Source organism: Rhinopithecus roxellana, chromosome 4 (genome assembly GCF_007565055.1).
Source record: "Rhinopithecus roxellana isolate Shanxi Qingling chromosome 4, ASM756505v1, whole genome shotgun sequence".
Classification (NCBI taxonomy): Eukaryota; Metazoa; Chordata; class Mammalia; order Primates; family Cercopithecidae; genus Rhinopithecus; species Rhinopithecus roxellana.
The window spans coordinates 9,436,130-9,462,751 of NC_044552.1; the positions used below are offsets into that span (position 1 = coordinate 9,436,130).

At 43.5% G+C, this 26,622-nt stretch overlaps 1 long non-coding RNA gene and 1 pseudogene across 1 annotated transcript; one reads left to right on the forward strand and one right to left on the reverse strand.

Annotated features, from left to right (window-relative positions):
• The first annotated feature begins 216 nt into the window (after window positions 1–216).
• LOC104671973 lies at window positions 217–851 on the forward strand (annotated as a pseudogene).
• Window positions 852–3,444: 2,593 nt separating this feature from the next.
• Window positions 3,445–26,310, reverse strand: LOC115896819. Its single transcript, XR_004056703.1, has 4 exons — window positions 26,237–26,310; window positions 8,699–8,852; window positions 7,939–8,013; window positions 3,445–3,791 (listed from the first exon to the last, which is right to left on the reverse strand). It is a non-coding gene; the product is annotated as an uncharacterized LOC115896819 (long non-coding RNA).
• Between the last annotated feature and the right edge of the window lie 312 nt (window positions 26,311–26,622).

Consider the following 26,622-nt stretch of genomic DNA (forward strand, 5'->3'; position numbering starts at 1 on the left):
ATTCCCAGCTACCCCAGAGGCTGAGGTAGAGAATTGCTTAAACCTGGAGGGGCGGAGGTTGCAGTGAGCCGAGATCGTGCCACTGCACTCCAGCCTGGGTGACAGAGCGAGACTCCGTCTCAAAAAAAAAAAAAAAAAATTATCACATCTAAGAAAATTAATGTTGGGGGGGCAGGTCTTCGGTTTGCACAGCTAGAGGCCATGCAGCAGCAAAGGATGCACAGAACCTTGGAAAAGGTGCTGTGCCTGAGGAACAGTACCATTTTTAAGCAAGCCTTTCTCTCTTAAGGTTTAGAACTTCAGCACAGAAGCCCATCTATTCTGTAGGTGGCATTCTACTAAGTACCAGTCGGCCTTACGAGACAAAGCCCACCCATGCCATTGGAAAGTACAAGCCCCTAATTAAAGCAGAAGAGCCCAAGAAGAAGGGAAAAGTGGAAGTGAGACTCATTCATTTGGGGACAGATGATGAATATGGGATTTTAACCATTCATCTGACTGCGTATGACATGACCTTGGCAGAACGTTATGCCCAGTATGTTCACAACCTCTGCAACTCTCTCTCCATTAAAGTCGAGGAAAGTTATGTGATGCCAGCCAAAACCATTGAAGTGTTGTGGCTCCAGGACCAAGGCAGCAAAATGTTCCTGGACTCAGTGCTTACCACCCATGAGTGAGTGGTTCAGATCAGCGGTTTGCGTGCTACGTTTGCAGAGATTTTCTTGGAAATAAGCCAAAGCAATCTTCCTGAAGGAGTCAGATTGTCAGTGAAGGAGCACACTGAAGAAGACTTCAAGGGGAGATTCAAAGCTCGACCTGAACTGGAAGAGCTGTTGGCCAAGTTGAACTAGCTACTGTAGACCCTTTCATGTCGGCACGGGTCATATTGAGTGCCAAGGAGAAGAGCTTACCGGATGGTCAGAATTCATCAGGTCACCTGACCCTTAGATTTCTTAAGTACCCATCTCATACCCAGTAATGCCTTCACTCCTTTGTAGCATGGCTGTACTTGCCATTTGTTACCACTTACCTAACCCTTGCTATCCTCCATCTAATACAAATCTGCTGCTGATGTGTATTTTTTTTTAAAAAAAGGGAAATTAATGTTAATTCAATATCCTATGATAAAATAGTCCCTATTTATATTTTCCTAATTGTTCCAAAAATGCTCTTTATAGCTGGGTTTTTTTCTTCTTCTTTTTTTTTTTTAAACCCAGGATCCAATTAAGGCTCAAGTGCTACTTTGGTCTACGTGTCTTCAGTGTCTTTTAATTTAGAACAATCTCCTCAGATTTTCTTTCATGATACTGAAATATTATGAAGTGTCCAAAACAGTTGTTTTATAAAATGTCCCACATTCTGGATTTGTCTGATGGTTTCCACGTGATTTAACCTTTCTTTATGTGCTTATTTTTTAGCTTTGTTAAGAGAATTGAACAGGTGATGTTGATTATCTTATTGAATCACACCAGAAGTGAACAATGTCACCTTTTTTTTCATATTGGTGACACTAAGCTTGATCACTTGGTTAAAGTAAATACTCAAGTTCTTTTTATATTCATGAAATATATTTCCCTCCGGTCTCTTCCTTCTGTTTTCAGGAACTCTACAGTCACCAAGCACTCATATCTGACAAATCAGCATTTATCTTTTCACCTTCCTGGCATCTAGCCCATCCAGTCCTCACTCCTCCAACCCCCTCTTCTGCACTAGGCTCAGGTTATAAGCTCTAGACCCAGACAAAAGTGATTTTATCTTGCAAAGGACCCCAGCACCCCTTGGGCTTTGCCTGAGTGTTGTAATTGGCATGACTGTGCTGGAGAGCAGGCCTTGTCTTGGCCCTGGGGACCTGAGTGCAGATTCTCTTTTTAAGATATCTGTGTTAGGCTCTCCAAAAGATATCCACATCCTAACCCTGGGACCTGTGTTACCTTATATGGCCAAAAAAAAAAAAAAAAAAAAGACTTTACAGATGTAAAGTGAAGGATCTTGGGATGAGGCAATTATCCTGGATTCTCTAGGGTCGTCCTAAATGCAATTACAAGTGTCTTTATAAGAAAGAGGCAGAGGGAGACTTTACACAGACAGAAGAGGAGGAAGCCATGTGACCTTGGAGGCAGACACTGGAGCCATGCGGCTCCAAGCCACAGAATTTTCACAGCCAGAAGAGGCAAGGAGTGGATTCTTTCCTGGAGCCTCTGGAGGGACTATGGCCTTGCTGACTCCTTGATTTCAGACTTCTCATCTCCTGCACTGTGAGAAAGCACATCTCTGTTGTTTTAAGCCACCAAGTGTACAGTAACGCGCTACAGCAGCAACAGGAAATGGATACAGTAAGTGAAGAATTTGAAATGAAAATTGAGACTTGGGATTGAACTATGATTTTGTTATTTGCTAGTAGTGTAATTTGGGGCATATTACTTGATTTCCCTCTCAGGCTGTTTTTTTTTTTTTTTTTTTTTTTTTTTTCTGAGATGGATTCTCACTCTGTCACCCAGGCTGGAGTGCAGTGGTATGATCTCAGCTCAATGCAACCTCTGCCTCCTGGGTTCAAGCAGTTCTCCTGCCTCAGCCTCCCAAGTAGCTGGGATAACAGGCACCACCATCATACCTGGTTAATTTTTGTATTTTTAGTAGAGGCAGGGGTTTTTACCATGTTAGCCAGACTGGTCTCGAACTCTTGAACAAGCCATCTGCCAGTCTCGGCCTCCCAAATTGCTGAGATTACAGGTTTGAGCCATGGTGCTTGGCCTTCTCTTAGATTTTTTTTTTTTTTTCCAAAATGGGGATAATAGACTTTATTTATTTATTTATTTATTTATTTATTTATTTATTTATTTAAATTTTAGAGACAGGGTCTGGCTCTGTTTTCTGGGCTGGAGTGCAGTGGTACAATCATCACTCACTGCAGCCTCAACCTCCTGGGCTCAAGTGATCCTCCCACCTCAGCCTCCCAAGTACCTGGGACTGCAGGTATGTACCACCACACTCGGCTAATTTTTGTATTTTTTTTTTTTTAATTTTGTAGAGATGAAGTCTTGCTGTATTGTCCCTGCTGTTCTCAAACTCCTGGACTCAAGCCATCCTGCCACCTTGGGCTCACAACTTGCTGGGATTATAGGTGTGAGCCAGTGCACCCAGCCGTGATCTTTTAGAGTCACTCTAAGTATTAAGTGGCACGATATAAATATGTGTGTAAAGCACCTAGTAAAAGGCTTGGCACATGATACCCAATACATGAGAAACCTTGGCCCTTATTAATTAATTCAATACATGTATATTAGTTACTATTATGTGCAATACTACTGCCTTTAAGGAGCCTACATTCTAGTGAGGGAGACCAAAAATAAATGAATAATAAGTATATTATTATTAGTTTATTTTTAAGATAGTAGTTTATATATAAGCTAGTAGTAAAGGCTTTTAAATTCTTCTTTTTTTTTTTTTTGAGACACGGTCTCACTCTGTCCCCCAGCTAGAGTGCATTGGTGTGATCATAGCTCACTGCAGCCTTGACCTCCTGGGCTCAAGTGATCCTCCCACCTCAGCCTCTTGAGAAGCTGGGACTATAGACACATGCCAGCATGTCCAGCTAATTTTTTGGGGAGATGGGGGGTCTCACCATGTTGCCCAGGGTGGTCTGGAACTCCTGACCGCAAGTGATCCTCCCGCTGCGGCCTCCCAAAATATTGGGATTCCAGGCATGGGCAACCAAGCCCTGCTGCTTTTAAGTTCTTGACTCTGCAAAAGTTGGATATAAGGCTGTAAACAGTACAGGATACAATTCACCCCTAGGAAATGGCAGAAATTAAACAGTGGCAAACAACCCATTAGGTCATGGCCCATAACTCTATGATAATACTTCTCTACTATTTGTAGTTACAACAAAATAATTTCCATTTGCTTGTTGGAAGTGTTACTTTTTAATAAACCTAAAAGTATTCATCTTAAATGATATAGATATGGGTAGACATGATGAATGAAACAGGTAGCGCACATAAATACTTTCTAACTTGTACCATACACAAGACACCTAAAAAGTTACATTTGACCAAATCTCAAATTTTGATACCCAAGTCATTGGATATTTAGAATTTCAAATCCAATCCAACTTTAAGATAACTATTTTCATTGGAACCATTATTATGTGTTTTGTTACAAGTTTTTATTGAGAACATTCTCAGGCACTGAAAATCACTTAAAATTCCCATAAACAAACAGACAAAACCCTCCATTTGAAGAGGCATTAGTTTCAAGAATAAATTACTTATATAAACCTACATAAAGTGTTAATGTCAGGCTTTTACTTCACTTAATTAAAAAAAATTATAGGCTTATGTGTATCATACCACGTTTAAGACAATGTTGCCAAGTCAACTGAAATAAACACAAAGCTATGCTCCTTTAATGTAAGCAAATTTGACTAAAATTTAAACAAAAATCAGCAATATCCATTGAAAACCACAAGAATTCAAGATAGCTCTGGGATGTCACCAGTCAAAAAGTATCCTTTCCCACTGCTAGGGTTTAAAATATCTTTGTGAAAATGTGCATAGGGCTGGGGGAGGTGGCTCATGCCTGTAATCCCAGCACTTTGGGAGGTGAGAGGATGGCTAGAGCCCAGGAGTTTGAGATTAGCCTGGGCAACAAAGAAAGACTCTGTTTCTCCAAAAAAAAAAAAATTTTTTTTCTTTTTTTGAGACTGAGTCTTGCTCTGTTGCCAGGCTGGAGTGCAGTGGCGCAATTTCGGCTCCCTGCAACCTCTGCCTCCCGGCTTCAAGTGATTCTCCTGCCTCAGCCTCCCGAGTAGCTAGGACTACAGGCATGCACCACCACGCCCAGCCAATTTTTGTAATTTTAGTAGAGACTGGATTTCACCAGGTTGGCCAGGATGGTCTCAATTTCTTGACCTCGTGATCCACCCTCCTTGGCCTCCCAAAGTGCTGGGATTATAGGCGTGAGCCACCGCGCTCAGCCCCCCCAATTTTTTTTTAATTAGCCAGGCATGGTGGTGCACTTCTATAGTCCCAGCTACTTGGGAGGCTGAGGCAGGAGGAATGCTTGAGCCCAGGAGGTTGAGGTTTCAGTGAGCTATGATTGCGCCACTGCACTCCAGCCTGGGCAACAGAGCGAGGCTATGTCTCAAGAAAACAAAACAAAACAAAACAAAAAAGTGCACAGCAGATTTGGAAAGTTGCAACCCAGAGTCGTCTTCTTTTTTTTTTTTTTTTTTTTTTTGAGAAAGGATTTCACTCTGTTACCCAAGCTGGAATGCAGTGGTGTGATCACAGCTCACTGCTGCAGCCTCGACCTTCTGGGCTCAAACATTCCTCTTGCCTCAGCCTCCCAAGCAGTCGAGACCACAGGCATGTGCCACCATACCAGGCTATTTTTTTTTTATTTTTTTTTGAAGGGATGGGGTCTGACCTTATTGCCCAGGCTGGTCTTGAATTCCTGGGCTCAAGAAATCCTCTCACCTTGGCCTCCCAAAGTGCTGGGATTACAGGTGTGAGCCACCACACTCTTTAGTAAATTAATTTTGATATATCAATACCAAGGTTATCAATGTTTAATAACTCATTTCACTGGCCAAGCGCAGTGGCTCATGCCTATAATCCCAGCACTTTGGGAGGCCGAGGCGGGTGGATCATGAGGTCAGGAGATCGAGACCATCCTGGCCAACATGGCAAAACCCCGTCTCTACCAAAAATATAAAAAATTAGCCAGGCGTGGTGGCAGGTGCCTGTAATCCCAGCTACTCAGGAGGCTGAGATAGGAGGTTGCTCGAACCCAGGAGGCAGAGGTTGCAGTGAGCTGAGATAGTGCCACTGCACTCCAGCCTAGGCAACAGAGCAAGATTCTGCTTCAAAAAAAAATAAAATAAAAATAATAAAAATAGTAATAATTCATTTTACTGGTTACCATTAACAGGGCCTTAGTCATACATTCAAGTGAAAGCCTTAGTCATACATTCAAATGAAGTCATGGGGCTTCAGAGGGAAGAAAGAACTACTCCTAAAGATCAGATGGGCACAGTGGCTCATGCCTGTAATCCCAGCACTTTGGGAGGCCAAGGTGGGAGGATCACTTGAGCCCAGGTGTTGGAGACCAGCCTGGGCAACATAGCGAGATCCATTTCTACAAAAATGAAATAAAATAAATAGCTGGGCATGGTGGTGTGTGTCTATAGTCCCAGCTACTCAGGAGGCTGAGGCAGGAGGATTGCTTGAGCCCCAGAGATCGAGGCTGCAGTGAGTTATGATTGCACCATTGCACTCCAGCCTGGGCAACAGGGCAAGACCCTGTCTCTGAAAAAAAGACTCCTCAAGATGATCCTTGTGGCTGAATTTGAAAACTAAGTCAGCCATACTGGAGTTGGTTGACCAAATCAGCCTGACCCCGAGGTAGAAAATGGTCTTGAGTTACCACAAAGGGATGTTGGTCTGAGGAGGCCAAAAGTTGACCTACTTAGAGCTCCATTGGATTCAGAATGACCTTCAGGTCCTGTTCCTTCATCAGACCTGTCTGCCCTGTTGGTCTGGTGTTTCTTACCTCATCCTGATAATATATACTACTACCCGGAGAAACTTAAGTCTTTGGTTCCTGCAATCTAACATTTCATAAATAATAAACTTGTATTCTTAATCTTGGTTTTGTCTTGCCCATTTCTTTTTCTTTTTTTTTTAAGATGGAGTCTCACTCTGTTGCCCAGGCTGGAGTGCAGTGGCATGATCTCGGCTCACTGCAGCCTCCATCTTCTGGGTTCAAGTGATTCTCCAGCCTCAGCCTTCTGAGTAGCTGGGACTACAGGTGTCTGCCACAATGCCGGGCTAATTTTTGAATTTTTAGTAGCAACCGGGTTTCACCATGTCAGCCAGGCTGGTCTCAAACTCCTGATCTGAAATGATCCACCCACCTCGGCCTCCCAAAGTGCTGGAATTACAGGTGTAAGCCACCACGCCTGGCCAGCCCATCTCTTTTTCACTTGAGCCACAGCTATTTCTAGGAAGGCAGTGGCATTTCCTGAGCTGAAATAATTTTTCCATTTCTGAGTCACATTTCACATGGTCCTAGAGGTGAATTTAGTGGATTACATTTTAAGAAACAAACAAAAGGCCAGTTGCAGTGGTTCACGCCTGTAATCCCAGCACTCTGGGAGGCCGAGGCAGGTGGATCACGAGGTCGGGAGATCGAGACCATCCTGGCCAACATGGTGAAACCCCATCTCTACTAAAATACAAAAAATTAGCCGGGCGTGGTGGTGCATGCCTGTAGTCCCAGCTAGTTGGGAGGCTGAGGCAGTGGAATCACATGAACCCAGGAGGCAGAGGTTGCAGCGAGCCGAGATCGCGCCACTACACTCCAGTCTGGCGACAGAGCAAGATTCTGTCTCAAAAATAAAAAATAAAAAATAAACAACAAATAAAAAACAAACAAAAACCTCAGTCACACAGGGACCAGGCTTTGCCTCCTTCCTCTCCATCTCCCACTATTCATTCCTTTGCACATTTGCTGAGCCATGTGGAAGGGCATGGCCAACAGAGAAGAAAAAGATTGAGTAGTAGTAAAGAAGTGCTACTGTTGCCTTGAATGTCCGCACGTGCACACACACAGGTGCGCACACACACAGGTGCGCACACACACAGGTGCGCACACACAGGTACGCACACACACAGGTGCGCACACACAGGTGCGCACACACACAGGTGCACACACACAGGTGCGCACACACACAGGTGCGCACACACAGGTGCACACACACAGGTGCGCACACACACAGGTGCGCACACACACAGGTGCGCACACACACGTGCGCACACACACAGGTGCACACACACAGGTGCGCACACACAGGTGCGCACACACACAGGTGCGCACACACAGGTGCGCACACACACAGGTGCGCGCACACAGGTGCGCGCACACACACTTTCATACCTGTCCATTGGCAGTTTCTTTTGGTTTTCAGGATTGCCCTGTTTGTTTTCATCTGATGTTGCCTAGACCAAAATCCTGGAGGAAAGAATCTGATGAACTAGATCTTGAACTCCCCCATGCATGACCCCTGCCTGTAGGGTCTGCCCCAGGTGGATAATAAATAGGCCATTATCAGTCTCATTTCAGTGTCCACAGTGGAGAGATTTTATTCTTCACCTTGCTCTGGAATTGGCCCCTTTTCTCCTCCAAATCCCAGCCTTGGCCTAGAATTTTGAACTCTGCTTAGAATTCCAAGCTGCCAAATATGTCAGGAGATCAGACAGAGTTAGCTGAGCAGGGAACAAGGGTGTGCTTTTCAGAAGCACGTGGGTCTATTTCACAAGAATATGCCATAAACGATATGGACAAGACTCGCCATAAATTTATGGGTGAAACAACTTATTCCAACTGCTCTCATGCCTGGCTTCATGCAGTCATCTACTTGTCCTTCCCTGGGCCCAGCCGATGCTGCTCCTCCTTTAACAACTGCTTCTGAATGTCCCTGTGGTGTGGGCCAGAAAGGAGACTCTCTTCTTCCCCAAATCCACCTGCAGTATGGCAGAAACTAGAATTCATGGCTCCTCTCCCAACCCATGCCCACTTCTGCCACTTAAAGAAAACACCCCATAAAGGGTGGGAAGAGAGAGCGTAACAGCAAGGTCTGTGCATTCCCAGAGATGTGATGCAAGGGCTGTGGGAGGCATGGCACTGCCGGACTCACGCTGGAGAGCGGGCGCTTGGCCTGGCTTTCAGAGGAAATGCTCCCTGGAATGCGGTCGGCCCTGGCTGCGCCCACGCCTGTGGGGGAGGAGCTTATGTGTCTGGCGCATCATAGGTGGCTCCTGGGGTTTGCCGTGAGTCTCAGCACAGCAGACCTAAGAGGAAAAACATACAACAAACTCAAAGTGTTTCTTCTATGCTCTCACCCAACAACAATCAACACAGAAGACGTCTGTGACCACATGTGTGGGTTTTTTTTCTTCCCACATACCCAGAAGCAAACAATTCTGCCGTGGACTCTAGCCGAGACTCCTCCAATTCAATTCAGTTCAGACACTAGCCACCTAGAGGTAGTGTAAGAAGGCACAGGTTGAGGGCTCAGTCCCCAAGACCACCCCTCACTCCTGATGCCAATTGCAAGCTCCAGGTGGTTTTATCTGTGCATCTGATCAACTGGCAATAAATCAGGGGTCCTGTGGCCCCTCCTGTGGCCTCTCCTTGGGTTTGATTAATATGCTAGAGCAGCTCACAGAACTCAGAGAAACTCCGATTTATTATAAAGGATATTACAAAGGATAAAGATTAATAGATGCATAGGGTAAAGTATGGGGGAAGGCAGAGCAGTTTCCATGTCCTCCCCAGGCACCACACCCTCCAGGAACCTCCACGTGGTCAGCTACCCAGAAGGTCTCCAAACCCGGTTCTTTTGGGTTTTGATGGAGGTTTTATTATGTAGGTGTGATTGATTAAACTATTGATCATTGGTGATCAACTTTACCTTCAGCCCCTCTTCCCTTCCCAGAGGTCGGGGGATGAGGCTGAAGCCCCAACCCTCCAACCATGCCTCAGCCTTTCCCATGACTAGTCTCTGTTCTGAAGCGACCGATGGGCTGCTGGCCATCTGTCAACTCATCAGCACACAAAAAAGACATCACTTTGGAGATTCCAAGGAATTTAGGAGTTGTACACCGGGAAACAAGGTGGAAGACGAAATATATATTTTTCAATATCGCAGTGGGGTACAGTAATTTTTTAAGCCAATCCTTTTAGTCCAGTGAAAGATAACTGGAATGAACAGCTCCATAACTCTTGCCAATATAGGCAAAATAGGCTCATGCTGTCTTGGAGAGTAGCTGAGCAAAAGCCACCTCAGTGTTCAGTGTAGGGACCCAGGTCCTGGAGAGGAGGTGGGCCGTGTACATAAGGAGAGCAGGACATTTTTTGGGAGAGCGGGGGTAGGGCCCTGTCACTCAACCCCTGTTCCCTACAAATCAATGTCAGGATCCCTGGCAAAATGGCCCAGAGCAGCCCCAGTAAGGCCAGGCGCTGGGAGGGCAGTAGGATAACTTAAGTAAAGCCACTCTGACAGGAGAGAGAGGTGAGCTACAGGCTAGCCCCGGTGACAAGGAGCCCGTGGGAAGAGGAAGTGGAAGTGTGGGTGCCATGGGGTTGCTGACACTGGAGCAGGTTCTCACTATCCTTCTGGGGCTTGCCTGGGCCATTCTGGGGCCTGCCTGGGCCATTCTGGGGCTTGCCTGGGCCATTCTGGGGCTTGCCTGCCTAAAGGAAATGGCCCATGGAATAAAGCAGGTTTGTTTGCGAGCTGTAAGGCATGGGACTTAGGCCTTCTGGGGCTCCACATCCTCCCCTCTGAGGCAAACCCCACCAGCCCTGGAAGCAGCCTGCACCTCACCTTACTGAACATTAAAGCTTTTGATTGGCTGTTGCTAAACTTTCTTCCTAAAAGGCTTTACCAATTCATACACCTACCACAAGTGCATCATTCTTTTTCATTTTTGCCAACCTGAAGAAGGGAAAGGGCTCTATTGTGTAATTTACATTTGATTATTACTGAGCGAGAGCCTATTACCGTAGGCTTTTCTCTCTTTCTCTTGTCCCTAGAATTCCATTTCTGGGAATATAATCTAAAGAAATTCTCAAAAAGATAGATGTTGAAGAATGTTCACATGGCATAGTTTATTTTTTATTTTTATTTTTATTTTGCAGGAGACCGGAGTTTGATTATTACTCAAATTAGGCTCCCCAAGCATTCGGGGAGCAGAGTTTTTAAGGATAACTTGGTGGGTGTGGGGAAGCCAGCGAGCCAGGAGTGCTGACTCATCAGAGATGAAATCATAGGGAGTCGGAGCCGTCTTGTGTTCAGTGAGTTCCTAGGTGGGGGCCGTAAGATCAGATGAGCCAGTTTATTGATCTGGGTGGGGCCAGCTGATCCATCAAGTACAGGGTCTGCAAAATATCTCAAGTCCTGATCCTAGGAGCAGTTCAGGGAGAGCCAGAATCTTATAGTCCTAAGGCATTGTTTATAATAGAAGCAAAAATAATCCAAATGTTCATAAATAGGAAACTGGCTATAGAAATTATGATGTGTCCATACTACGGAAAACCATGCAGTTGGTTATAGATTGAAGTTGACCAACAGAGGCAGACAAAGAAAGATCTCAGGAACATGTAGATAAATGAAAAATATATATATATATAATATGTAACAATATATTAATATATCCAGTTAATTTTTTTAAATGTTTGCATATATATAATACGTACATAAATTCATAGAAAAGAAACTAAAGGGAAGTGAAAGTATTGATGGAAACTTTGGTAAAAGAAGGTCCAGGCATGTGACTCATGCCTGTAATCCCAGCACTTTGGGAGGCCGAGGCGGGATAATTGCTTGAGGTGAGGAGCTCGAGACTAGCCGGGGCAACATAGCAAAACCCTGCCTCTATAAAAAAATGGAAATATTAGCCAAGTGTGATGCTGCATGTAGCCCTGTCATCCTAGGTTCTTGGGAGGCTGAGGCAGGAGGATTGCTTGAGCCCAGGAGTTTGAGGCTACAGTGAGCTATGATTGTGCCACTGCACTCCAGCCTAGGCAATGGAGTGAGACTCCATTTCTAAAAGAAATTAATTAATTAATAAAAATGAAGAGGATGCTCAGCAGACTTCTGAATTCTTCGAGTGTTCACAAGAAAAATAAATTCATGTATCACATGTCCCATAAAAGAAAAAGGGGTTGGGGTTGCTTCTGCATATAAAGCAAGCTAGTTTCAACTTTTATTTTTACCAAACTCTCTGTCCACTGGAGAAAAGTGCTTGCTGCAGAAAACTGTTTTTCTGGTTCACTGAGGTATAATTGACAAATAACAAGTATATATATTCGAAGTGCACAATGTAATGTTTTGATATAAGTATACATTGTGAAAGGATTATTACGACCAATTTGTAGTAATTAACTTGACGAATTAACATATTCATCAAGTACATAATACATTATTATTAACTGTAGTCGCCATGCTGTGCATTCCATCTCAGAAAACTTTGAGTATTACCCTAAAGTTAACTATGACCGTTTAGGAGTTTGCTCTAAAACACTGTTTTTCAAATTTTACTGTGGAAACAAATTGCTTGGGGATCGTGTTAAAATTTGGATTCTGAATCAGTAGGTCTAGAGTGGGGCCCGAAATTCCGTCTTTCTGACAAGCTTCCGGGTGACACCAGTGCTGCTGGTCCCTGAAGCACGCTTTTGGTGGCAAGGTTTCCAGCGAGTTGAGGCTCTTGTATTTCTTTACAATCCAGACATCAGTTTCCCCTCCTTGTCATCACAATTCAGTGCATTTACCATTATATGGGGCTTTATATCCCTAGAGAATCAGAACACATGTTGTGGAAAATTGGCTGAGTTGCATCAAAATGCATTGGTTTGGTCTCAGACGTGTTGCCTGTATCTGTAGCTGTATTTCAGTTCCAATAAATGCATGCATGTGGGTCTCAGGTAAACATATTGGTTTAAATGAAAATTCACTGGTTGGGAAACAAAAATAGGATTGCAATGAAAACACATTGCATTAAGTATTTTACATAATTCCCACAAACAGATGCTAGGAAATCATGTTTTGGTTTCAGTGGCAGTTCATCGAAATCACTGGCATGCTATTTGTGTCTCTGAATATGTATGAGTTTTGATGAAAATGCATTGTGGAAAGAAATCAGTCAAGCTCTTCCTATGCAGTCCAGCTGTAATGTTCTTCTAAATTTTATATTGCTAGAGCATCTTTTCTCTTGTTTATGAATACATATTATTTTTAATGTTCCATATTGCTTAGTGTTGCAGTAAATATAACCATTTTGTTTGTGTCTTGAGTTTCTCATGAAGTGGATACATACACTGAACTTTAAAGAATACCAATGTGACTAAAATCTGTTATATTAACTAGAAGGTGCCTTTAAATTTTTTTAATCTCAAAATATTATTATTTCTGCATTCACTTTTATATAGAAGGATACATTCTAAAAAAATATTGGACTTAATCTAGAATCAATTTTGAAATCATAATACCATACACTAAACAGATGGAAATATTGGCAATATTTGAGCAAATACATGGTGTAATTACAGTAAAGCGATTTACAGAACTGATGAGAACCAAATTACAATTTGTATCAAATTAATGCCCTGAAACAAACCTTCATTAACTGTTGTATTATGTTAGTGATCTCTGTTGCTACCCAAAGACTAAATGGTCAGGGGGTGGAAGAGGGGCAAGAAATTTAATGTCATTTAAATTGTGACAGTGTTCCTATACAGTATTTTAGACACTTCAATGGGTCAAAAGCATACAGCATGCTCAGCCAATTAGCTGGTATGCAAAATTATTCTTAATTCTTTGTGAGAATTGTAGACAGTGGATTGAGGAGGTGGAAATAAAAGCTGCATAGATACAAACAGTTAAAGGTCATTATCTACGTACCAAATCTAACTTGAGAAGAAAATCTTACGATACTGTTTTATAGCCGAACGTGCTTCACCCACAGAGAAGCTCAGTGTTATCCCTGGGCCTTGGAAATAAGGGTGCAATGCACTGAATGCTTATGTCCCCTCCAAATTCATACACTGGTATTCTAATTCCCAAGGTGATAGTATTAGCAGATGGGGCCTTTGGGAGGTGATGAGGGTGGAGCACTTGTGATTGGGATTAGTGCCCTTACAAAGAGACTGCAGAGAGCTCCCTTGCCTCTTCCACCATGTGAGGACACAGGGAGAAGACAGCTGTCTATGAGCTGAGAAACAGGCACTCATCAGACACTGAGTCAGCTGAGGTGTTGATCTGGGACTTCCCAGCCTTCAGAACTGTGAGAAATAAATTTCTGTTTAAAAGACACCCAGTTTCATGTATTTTTGCCATAGTAGCCCAAACAGACTAACAATGGGTATCATTTTGTTGAGCTAGTTATAAAATCCAAGTCCAGGTCAAAACTGCAGGCTGGTATTAGCTGGGCATGGTGGTGCATGCCTGTAATTCCGGCTACTCCAGAGGCTGAGGTGGGACGATGGCTTGGGCCCCAGAGGTCAAGGCTGCTGTGAGTGGCGATCGCACCACTGCACACCAGCCTGGGGGACACAGCAAGATCCTGTCTCAAAAACACAAAAATACAAAAAACTTGCAGGCTCCACAGCTACCTGAACTTCAACCTACCTTCTTTCAATACTATGTCCAGAACATAGTCTCTCTGAATGACCCAGTCAAGCTTAAAAAAAAAAGGGGGAAAAAAAAAAGAAGACATCACCACCTTCTCTCTTCAAAATCTAGCCTTGATATATATTTTGAGGGGACACATTCTGAAGTGTATCAGCACGATACATCATATCATCTGCAACTTACTTTCAAATGGCCTAGAAAAAAATATGATATCTACTATCTATTTATCTACCTACCTACCTATCAAGAGATAAGCAAACATGATGAAATAATAACAGTTGTTAAATCCACGTGAGGGGTATCTGGCTGTTTGTGTGCTATTTTTCAACTTTTCTAATTGAGCTTACTTTTTTTTTTTTTGAGGCGGAGTCTCGCTCTGTCGCCCGGACTGGAGTGCAGTGGCCAGATCTCAGCTCACTGCAAGCTCCGCCTCCCGGGTTTACGCCATTCTCCTGCCTCAGCCTCCCGAGTAGCTGGGGACTACAGGCGCCCGCCACCTCGCCCGGCTAGTTTTTGTATTTTTAGTAGAGACGGAGTTTCACCGTGTTAGCCAGGATGGTCTCGATCTCCTGACCTCGTGATCCGCCCGTCTCGGCCTCCCAAAGTGCTGGGATTACAGGCTTGAGCCACCGCGCCCGGCCGAGCTTACTTTTTTAAAAAGGCAGGAAACAGTACATGGCCTTGATTGTGAAGACAGACAAGGAAGAGCTGAGCCCTTCTTGTTTCCCGATACATCAAAAATGCGGGACACATGGTCAGTGCTTATACATACTCCTTAAACTTAAGAAACACCTAAAAATTAACTTTGCTTGTGGAGTGTCAAACCAGAAATCAGTTAAAACAAAGAAAAATTTGAGATTTTTCTAGGGGTAAAAATTTCGTATTGATTTTCTGAGTTACCCCAGTCCACTGTCCCTGGGTACGCCTCTTGCCCTGGTAAAGGGTGTCACCCTTGTTCCCCAGGATCTCTCTAGAGTTTCACTCTTGTTTCCCTGGCTGGAGTACAATGGCGCGATCTCGGCTCACTGCAACCTCTGCCTCCCAGGTTCAAGCGATTCTCTTGCCTCAGCTTCCCAAGTAGCTGGGACTACAGGCACCCAACACCATGCCTGGCTAATTTTTTGTATTTTTAGTAGAGATGGGGTTTCACCATGTTGCCCAGGCTGGTCTTGAACTCCTGACCTCAGGTGATCTGCCCACCTCGGCCTCCCAAAGTTCTGGAATACAGGCGTGAGCCACTGTGCCAGGCCCAGGATCTCTTATACAGTAGAATTCTACTCTGTCATTAAAGAGGCAAGCATAAGCTATTCCGAAACCAAGAAAGAGCACAACCCTAAGTGCCCAGAATGGTGAACAATTAAAGAGCTTTAACTGCTTGGCAGAGTCTTTATGTTACCTACATAGAAACCTACAGAAGAGGCTAGGCGCGGTGGCTGATGCCTGTAATCCCAGCATTTTAGGAGGCCGAGGCGGGTGGATCATGAGGTCAGGAGTTCAAGACCAGCCTGGTCAATATGGTGAAACCCCGTCTCTACTAAAAACACAAAAGTTAGCCAGGTGCGGTAGCACACACTTGTGATCCCAGTTACTCGGGTGGCTGAGGCCCGAGAATAGCTTGAACCTGGGAAGTGGAGGTTGCAATGAGCTAAGTTCATGCTACTGCACTCCAGCCTGGGCAATGGAGCAAGATTGTAAAAAAAAAAAAAAAAAAAAAGAACAGGCCAAGGAAAATCAATGAAGACAGAGTCTGCATGTACTACAGGTGAAAGAAATTTTCAAAAACTACAAAAAAAATTAGCTGGGCATGGTGGCACGCACCTGTAGTCCCAGCTACTCAGGACGCTGAGGCAGAAGAATCGCTTGAACCCGGGAGGTGGAGGTTGCAGTGAGTTGAGATTGCGCCACTGCACTCCAGCCTGGGCGACAGGGTGAGATTTTGTCTCAAAAAAAACAAAAAACAAACAAACAACAACAACAAAAAACAACAGCAGCAACAACAAAAATCTGTAAAAGGTAATAGCCCCTCAAGTATTTGAGAAGTAATGCATTTTGAGGACAAGTCATGCTCATTTCCTCCATCTTCTGAAAAAAACACAATTGTTCTTCTAGATACTTCTCCAGTGTTAATTTAAAGACGGCAATGGTAATACAAAGGTGACTGAGTCACGTGTCAAGTCAAAAAGCTAGTCTTAGATATGACTTTACATTTCTCTTTCTCATCCCTTTGGTTCTTTAGAGACAGTCACCGGAATGAGTATTAAAGTCTGATAATTTCAGACATTTGTTTATTCTTTGGTCTAAGTATATACTCTCATGGGGTTTTCTGTAATATTCATGTCAGAATCATCATTCCTTTACACTTTCTGCAGTCCTTGGTTGAGGAATGTCTGATTATTTCATTCATTCTAAAAGATTTATTGAAGCGCTATGATATGCCAGTGTTTGGGATACATACACAATAAAAGAGCCTTCCATTACTGACAAATTTTTCTCCTTGCAACTTCTCTCCCTTCCCACTGCCCCAGCCTCATGGGAATACCTCCTTCAGAAATATGTAAGTTATAGCACAAGCTCTTTGTTAGAACTCCTAATTCTAATTCAAGATCCATTTTTTTCAATGTTTTATTATAAAACCTTTCAAGCATATCTCAGAATTGAAGGAACTGTGCAGTGAACACTCATATGCTCACCAGCTAGATTCAACAATAAACATTCTACTGTACTTCTTTTACTATTTATCCATTTATCCAGCTCTTTCCACCCACCAATTCATCTTGTCTTTATTTTCTTTTATTTTTATTTTTTTGAGATGGAGCCTCACTCTGTGGCCTAGGCTGGAGTGCAGTGGTGCGATCTCAGCTCACTGCAACCTCTGCCTCCCAGGCTCAAGTGATTCTCCTGCCCCAGCCTCTTGAGTAGACGGGATTACAGGCGTGCACCACCACGTCCAGCTAATTTTTGTATTTTTAGTAGAGACGGGGTCTTACCATGTTGGCCAGACTAGTATCGAACTCTTGACCTCAGGTGATCCTCCCGCCTTGGCCTCCCAAAGCATCTTGTCTTTTTAACGCATTTCTAAGTATGCTGCAGGCAGCAATACACTTCTCCCCATATGTTCCAACATGCATATCTTTTATTAGAGTTCAATATTGGTTTTTTTTTCTTTTGAGGTAAAATTTAAGTACAATAAATGCACAGTTTCTAAGTGTGCCACTCAGCAGGTTGCAAGGAGGGCCATGTATGCGAGCAAGGCAAATCCCTGGCAAGATCCAGTATATTAAGTCTGCCCTGAAAGCTCCCCTGCATAGCTGGTCCCCACCCCATGGCCCAACTCCCAAAGGTAACCCTTTCTCTGGATTCCCCTGCCCCCACCTTAGATTAGTCCATAGGTTAGTTTTGCTTGTTCTGGGATGATATATATAAACAGTATGTGCTTTCTTGTGTAAGGCTTCTTCCATTCAGCCCAGCATTTTTGGAATTCATCATGATGTTGTATATATCAATGGTTCCTCCCTTTTTTTTTTTTTTTTTGAGATGAAGTCTCACTCTGTTACCCAGGCTGGAGTGCAATGGCGCGATCTCAGCTCACTGCAACCTCTGCCTCCCGGGTTCAAGAGATTCTTCTGCCTCAGCCTCTTGAGTAGCTGGGATTGCAGGTGTGTGCCACCACACCCGACTGATTTTTGTATTTTTAGTAGAGAGGGGGTTTTACCATGTTGACCAGGCTGGTCTCAAACTCTTGACCCCAGGTGATCCACCCACTTCAGCCTCCCAATGTGCTGGGATTACAGGTGTGAGCCACTGCACCCAGCCAGTTCCTTCCTTTTTTATTGTGTAGTATTTCATTGTCTGAATTTGCTACAGTTAGTTTATTCATTCTCCTATTGGTTGTTTTCAGCTTTTATTTATTTATGAATAAGGCTATGGACATTTTTGAGCAAGCCTCTTTGAGGACATATGCTTTTATTTCTCCTGGGTGAGTAACCTAGGCACGGAATTGCCAGGTCATAATGTAGGTGCACTCGGCCATCCATATCCATGGGTTCCACATTCATGGATTCAACCAACATTCATGAATTCCATAAAAAATCAAGGGGTGGGGGAAAGGATGATCATGTCTGTATGGAACATGTATAGACTTTTTTCTTGTTATTATTTCCTAAACTGTATACAGCATAATTATGTTCACTATCTGAGTGGTGGGATCAGCTGAACTCCAAACTTCAGCATCATGCAATACACTTACATAACAAACCTGCATACGTACCACCTGAATCTAAAATAAAAGTGGAAATTATTTTTTTAAATACAGTATAACAACTATTTACATAGTCTTTACCTTGTACTAGGTATTATAAGTAATCTAGAGATGATTTAAAGTATACAGGAGGATGTGTGTGGGTTATATGCAAATACTACCCTGTTTTATATCAGAATCCTGAGCATCTGTGATTTTGGTATCTGCAGGGGGACCTTGAACCAGTCCCCTGCAGATACTGATGGATGATTATGTTTTGCATAAGAAATTGCGGGCTGGGCATGGTGGTTCACGTCTGTAATCCTAGTACTTTGGGAGGCCGAGGTGGACGGATCACTTGAGGTCAGGAGTTTGAAACCAGCCTGGCCAACATGGTGAAACCCTGTCTCTACTAAAAATACAAAAAAATTAGCCGGGCATGGTGGCGGGAGCCTATAATCCCAGCTACTCAGGAAGCTGAGGCAGGAGAATTGCTTAAACCTGGGAGGCAGAGATTGCAGTGAGCCAAGATCGCACTACTACCCTCCAGCCTGGGGGACAAGAGTGAGACTCTGTCTCAAAAAAAAAAGGAAATCGAAAAATCTTTTTCAAGATGTATTTTAAATTGATAAAACACTAACTTAGTATACATTTAGATTAAGAAAAACATTACTATATAGGTTGATCAATGTGATATGGTTTGGCTCCATGTCCCCACACAAATCTCATGCAAATTGTAATTCCTAATGTTGGGGGAGGGACCTGGTGGGAGGTGATTGGCTCATGAGGGAGAATTTCCCCCTTGCTGTCCTCACGATAGTGAGTGAGTTCTCATGAGATCTGGTGGTTTTAAAGTGTGTAGCACTTCCGCCTTCACTCTCTCTCCTATTGCCGTGTGAAGATGTGCTTGCTTCCCCTTTGCCTTGTGCCATGACTATAAGTGTCCTGAGGCCTCCCCAGCCATGCTTCCTGTGCAGCCTACAGAACTGAGTCAATTAAACCTCTCTTCATAAATTACGCAGTCTCTGAGAACAGACTAATACATGATGCTAAATGTCTCAACATTCTCTACTCTTTGGGTGAATATTTGCTTATGTAAGCTGTGGAGAGAAGAAAATTAAAGAAGCTAGGGAAAGCTCTCTGGGCCACCATCCACTACTAGTGTTGCCTTAATTATTAGTCCTACATCATTTTAGAACTTGCACTTCAATGGCAATGGGTATTCCTCCAGGCCTGGAATGCAGTTTCATCAGAACTTTCTCCTGACACACCTTGTGGCTCTGAGTCACAGACGTTTTTCTTAAAGGGAGTGTCTTTCATCTCAGGGCCTCAAGCTGCCTGTCATTCCCCATAGTCCAGAGATCCTCCTCCCCTGTGATCACCTTCCAGCTTGCACTCTCCTCACTCCCTTTCCTTCTAGTTCCCGCAGCCACTGCTGAACTGCCACATGCCGGCTCTCTGACTTTCTAGGGTTTGCCATTTCACAAGCCTGTTTCACAAGCCTTAGCCTCAGATTTTATAAGGTTTATCGGTAAATTGCAGAATGAGAGGTTTTATCTTGCATTACAGGAATTTCAGGCAGAAGCAAGCAGATGGCGTAACAGGCCAGTCCAAGCACAACACAATCCACAGGCCAGGGCTCAAAGCTCATGTGACCTGCCTCTACCAGGCACTGAGCTGACACCCTGGCCACACCTCTCAACTTCCCAATCGTCTTCTTGCAGGAAAGAAAAGTTAGGCATTCCAGGCCGGGCGCAGTGGCTCACGCCTGTAATCTCAGTACTTTGGGAGGCTGAGCCTGGCGGATCACGAGGTCAGGAGATGGAGACCATCCTGGCTAACACGGTGAAACCCCATGTCTACTAAAAATGCAAAAAATTAGCCGGGTGTGGCAGCGGGCGCCTGTAGTCCCAGCTACTTGGGAGGCTGAGGCAGGAGAATGGCGTGAACCCGGGAGACGGAGCTTGCAGTGAGCCGAGATTGGGCCATTGCACTCCAGCCTGGGCGACAGAGCGAGACTCTATCTCAAAAAAAAAAAAAAAGAAAAGTTAAGCATTCTAAAGTGTTCAGCTGATTTGAGCATTTTGTCCAGGACATCTGATTCCAATGTTTGAATGTGTGTGTTTGTGTCTGTGTCTGTGTCTGTGTGTGTGTGTGTAAAGAGAGGGTCTCCTTGTGTTGTCCAGGCTGGCCTTGAACTCCTGAGTTCGAGTGTGGTAGTACACACCTGTAGTCCCCCTCCTGAGTATCTAGGACCACAGGTGTGTGCTACCTACCATGCTAGAATCAAATGTGTATTTTGCATTTGTAAATTTATTGGCGTAAGTGACAGAGTCCAGGCATATAATAAAATTGGTGACTCTGAAGAACAAATATTTCATTTTCTTCCATTTTCTCTCAGTTCTTGCAAACTTTCCTGAAATCTTGTCTCAGTTGAGAAACATGTTCTCACCATAGTCACATGAAGGGTGAAACTCGTCTTCCCAGTGGTCATAATGAACACAGCTCATATTGTCCAGGTATTTTCTTCCACTAGAGGGATTTTACTGCCCTCCACTTTATTCTCCCAAGAAACTTTTAGTTAAAAAGCTTAAATGTGGCCAGGTGCAGTGGCTCATGCCTGTAATCCTAGTACTTTGGGAGGCTGAGGCGGGCAGATTACCTGAGGTCAGGAGTTCGAGACCAGCCTGGCCAACATGGCAAACACCTGTCTCTACTAAAAATACAAAAATTAGCCCGGCATGATGGTGCATGCCTGTAATCTCACCTATTCAGGAGGCTGAGGCAGGAGAATCACTTGAACCCGGGAAGTGGAGGTTGCAGTCAGCCGAGATAGCGCCATTGCAGTCTAGCCTGGGAGACAGAGCAAGACTCTATTTCGGAAAAAAAAAAAAAGAAAAAGCTTCAATGTTCTCACCACACACATATGCAAATGGTAACTGTGTGAGGTGATGGCTGTGTGAATTAGCTTGATTATGATCTCTCACCTCACAAGGTACACATCTATCAAAACATCGCACTGTACACTTTGAATATATACAACTTTTAGTTGTCAATTATACCTCAGTAAAGCTGCAGGGGAGGGAAAGTTTTAGCCACAAAGAAGATCCAGTTGGAAAATCTTAACATCAAATGCTAGTTTTTGCATGTAATTTGTTTTTCTTTAAAAAATACATGGCCATAATACAAAATTCAAAAGGCAAAATGTTAAGTTTCAAAGCTTGTCTCTGTTCCTCCCCTTTCCCCTAGTCATCAGATCTTCCCAAAGTCACCTATACATACTGCTACTAGGTACTTGTGTATTTCTAGACATCCCAAACTTTTCTTAACATATACATATTATATAATCTCCTCATCACATAAATGTTAGCATAAGAGACAGCAAGTTGCCTGTCTCAACATCCATTCTCCCATCTTCTTTCTTTTTCTTTTCTTTTTTGACATGGAGTTTTGCTCTGTCACCCAGACTGGAGTGCAGTGGCATGAACAATGGCTCAGCACAGCCTTGACCTCTTGCCTCAGCCTCCTGAGTAGCTGGGACTACAGGCACGTACCACCTGGCTAATTTTTAAATTTTTATAGAGACAGAGTTTTGCCATGTTGCCCAGACTGGTCTCAAACTCCTGGACCTAAGGGATCTTTTGACCTTGGCCTCCCAAAGTGATGGGATTACAGGCGTGAGCCACTGCGTCTGATCTCACTCTTTTTATAACAGTACTCCAAATGTATTTGAAACGACTCTCATTGCTGTCCAGCAAAAACCTGCATTTCTCAGCCTTTCTGTTAGCTAATAATGTAGGCTATGTAACTAAGATTTAGAGACTGGAGTGGAAGATACTAGAATGTAACATTTGTCAGATCTTTTGCCTTTCTGCTGGCTGGGATATGGACTTGATGAATGGAACTTATGCAGCCTTCTTGGACCGTGAAACAGCCCACTTGGGATGGTAGAGCAACAAGATGGAGGAAATGAGGTCCTGAGAATGATGGAGTTCCCTTGTAAGCCATGGCCCTGTCTATATCTATTTTTGTTGTTGTTGTTGTTTTAAGCAGTTGAAACAGCTTAAACACCATAACAAGCTCACTGTTACTTGCAGCAAAATACAATTCTTTTTTTAAACATATGCAATTTGTATTTGTCAATTATACCTTAACAAAAAATGTAATAGTCAAAACAAATGATATAGCTATGGATCAAAAAATAAGTCACATTGAAAACTAGAAAACATTTTGAATTGACAGTTGTGAAAATGCCACACGTCAAATATTGTGGCATTCCACAAAATCTATTTTGAGTGAAACGTATAGCGCGAAAGCCTATAAAATGCTGACATTTAAGAAGTGGGAAAAAATTTTTTTAATTAGCTAGTCATCCAAATTAGAATTAGAAAACAACAGCAAAATAAATTCAAAGATCAAAAAATGAAAACTAAATTTAAGAGCAGAAGTAAATAAGTACAACTAAAATTTATAACATAGAGCATTACAAAGACAAGCAGTTCTTTAAAAAGCCTAATACAGTGGAAAACCCTGTGAACAAGAGTGGAAAAGCAAAAAAAGAAAGGACCCAAACTATATTAAGAATGTAAGAGGGGCTGGGTGCAGTGGCTCATGCCTGTAATCCCAGGATTTTGGGAAGCCAAGGCAGGAGGATCACTTGAAGTCAGGAGTTCGAGGCCAGCCTGGTCAACATGGTGAAAACCCATCTCTACTAAAATTACAAAAAAAATTGGCTGGGCGTGGTGGCACATGCCTGTAGTCCCAGTTACTCGGGAAGCTGAGGCAGGAGAATGGCTTGAACCCAGGAGGCAGAGGTTGCAGTGAGCCAAGATCAAGCCACTGCACTCCAGCGTGGGCCACAGAGAGAGACTCTGTCTCAAAAAACAAAAACGAAAACGAAAAAAACAAAGAGGAATGTAAGAGGAGCCAGGCGTGCTGGCTCACACCTGTAGTTCCAATGCTTTGGGAGGCTGAGGCAGAAGGATCACTCGAGCCCAGGAGTTTGAAACTGGTCTAGACAACATAGTAAGACACTGTCTCTCCAAAATAAAAGTAAGAGGGGACATAAATGTAGAAGCTGTAGACAAGAAAGAGATAATAAAATTTTTCTATTTATAGGCAGTTTTATAAAAACAAATTACAAAATATAGATGAGATAAGTTATGTTCTATTAAAGATATAAGGTACGGTATAATACAGTAAAATACAATTCTTAACAGATGTGTGTACCATACATAGTGCACTACACCTTGCTTTCCTTCTTAACAATATGTCTTGGAAATGAATCTGTAGAGTACATAGAGAACTGTCTCATTCCTTGTAATGACTGAATGTTATTCCTTTATACGACTGAGCCATCATTTATTTAAATGTGTCTTATTGATAGCATTTAGATTGTTTCCAGTCTTTGCTATTATAAAAAAAAGGCACAATATACAAACCCACCATTTCACATACTTGCAACTCCATCTGTAGGATAAATTCCAATAAGTGAAATCACTAGGTTTAAAGGCATGCTCATATTTATTTGGATCGATTTCACAGAGAAGCTATACCATCTTACACTACTCCCAGCAAAGTAAAAGAATGCCTATTGAGTGTCCTAACAACAGCATCATTAAGGCAGCACATTCCAATGTGCTGTTGCACTTCTTTCATGAAGCTGAGCACCTTTTCCTGGCTGCATAGCCTTCTAACCAACTCTATCATAGTAGAACCTGTTCCTCATCACCAGCAGGTGAGCATTTGCTAGCTTCAGATCTGAAACTTTCATTTTCCTCTAGTAGGCTTCCGAAAGTAACCCTCTTGCTTCATGGATTAGGTGAGCCAGAATGCCAAATAACTTATAATTGAGAAATAAAACTCATGCGAATGAGAATTTGTCTCCAAAAGTAGAAATGTTTCCATCAATGTCTCTCTTTCCACAACTTGCATTTGTGAAATTTAGAATGAATGTCGGAAGTAGGAAAAGACTCATTCTGTCCTAGTAGAATCTTTGTATATTTCTTTTTTTTTTTTTTTTTTTTGAGACGGAGTCTCGCTCTGCAGCCCAGGCTGGAGTGCAGTGGCCGGATCTCAGCTCACTGCAAGCTCCGCCTCCCGGGTTCCCGCCATTCTCCTGCCTCAGCCTCCAGAGTAGCTGGGACTACAGGCGCCCGCCAGGTCGCCCGGCTAGTTTTTTGTATTTTTAGTAGAGACGGGGTTTCACCATGTTAGCCAGGATGGTCTCGATCTCCTGACCTCGTGATCCGCCCGTCTCGGCCTCCCAAAGTGCTGGGATTACAGGCTTGAGCCACCGCGCCCGGCCTGTATATTTCTTAGAATACTTATTGTAGGATTAAATTGAAAACAAAATCATCCAGTTTTACACTTACTAAGGAAGAAAATGATCACAGCAACATATAAGATGTTGACAAAGGGCTGGGCGCGGTGGCTCACGCCTGTAATTCCAGTACTTTGGGAGGCCGAGGCAGGCGGATCATGAGGTCAGGAGTTCCAAACCAGCACGACGAACACGGTGAAACCCCGTCTCTACTAAAAATACAAAAATTAGCCGGGCGTGGTGGCATGTGCCTGTAATTCCAGCTAGTCAGGAGGCTGAGGCAGGAGAATCGCTTGAACCCAGGAGGCGGAGGTTGCAGTGAGCCAAGATCGCGCCACCGCACTCCAGCCTGGGTAACAGAGCAAGGCTCCGTCTCAGAAAAAAAGAAAGAAAAGAAAAGGAAAGGAAAGGGGAGGGGAGGGGAGGGGAGGGGAGGGGAAGGGAAGGGAAAGAGAGAGAAAGAGAGAGAGAGAGAGGGAGGGAGGGAGGGAGGGAGAGAGAGAGAGAGAGGGGAAAGAAAAGAAAAGAAAAGAAAAGAAAAGAAAAGAAAAGAAAAGAAAAGAAAGAAAAGAAAAGAAAGAAAAGAAAAGATTGACAAAGAATGAAGTCCAACACATGAGCTTTGACCAGCATTCCAATAGATGGCAGTATTGGCTAACTTTTTCCTTAAAAACTTAGGTTCTTTTCAAGATGCTAATTAAACCTTGTTAGACACAATAGATATATTTTGTGTAATTTCTCAATGAGAAGTATGTGTAGTTTATTATATGTTGTGCTCTATATTGTAAAAAATAACAAAAACCCTGAAGTGGTAATATCGTAGGCAATAATAATGCAGTAACCGAGGTATGAATGAACAGTTTTGAGCACTAAAACACACTAAGGGCTTTGTTACGGACTGAAATATGCCCTCTCCCCACAGTCACAGGATTATGAAGCCATAATCTTCAATGTGACTATATTTGGAATCAGGGCCTTTAAGGACATAAATAAATTAAATGAGGTCATAAGAGTGGAGCCCCAGTCTGATAGGACTGGTGTCCTTACAAGAAGAGGGAGATTCCCCAGAGTCCTCTCTGTCGGCTTGGACACAAAAGAAAGGCCATGTGAGGACACAGAGAGAAGGTGGCTGTCTACGAGCTAGGAAGAAAGGCCTCACCAGAAACCAACCCTCACAGTAGCTCGATCTTGGACTTCCAGCCTCCGGAACCGTGAGAAAAATAAATGTTTGCGATTAAAGTCGGTTGCATTTTGTTAAGGCGGGCCTAGCAAATGAATACAGGCTCTTTCCTAACATTGTCTCTTTAAGAGCTCACCAGCCTGAGGTAGGAATCATTCCATCTGTATTACTAATGAGACCGCTGAGGATCAAAGGGGTGAGTAAATTGCTTAGCAGTGCCTAGGTTTTATGTAATGAGTTTGGCGAAAACGTAGGGCTCCCTGATTCTAACCTCCCTGCAGGCTTTCCACCACATCCACTGACCTCTACATGGCGAAAACCAAGAGTTCACTCTGTCTTCAGGGAGCTCCACCCAGCAGCAGCGTTTGACAGAGCTGTTCACTTTCTCTTCCTGGAGCTGTGGCTTCCAGAGTCCATGCTCAGCAGTTCCCCTCCTTCTTCGGCTTCTTCTTCTTCAGGGAAATGGTATCCTTCATTTCCCTGACTCTAAACATTGGAGAACTCCACGTCCAGTCTTGGGCCTCTTCCCTGCTCATCCACAAGCACTCCCTAGGTGACCTCAGCCGTGTGGTTGTTGGCCACAGCCTCCAAACTGGTTTTGCTGCCTCCACACTTGTCCCCCTGCCCTGACCGAGCAGCCAAGGTGACTCTGTTAAGATATGAAGCAGATTGCGCCATTGCTTGACTCA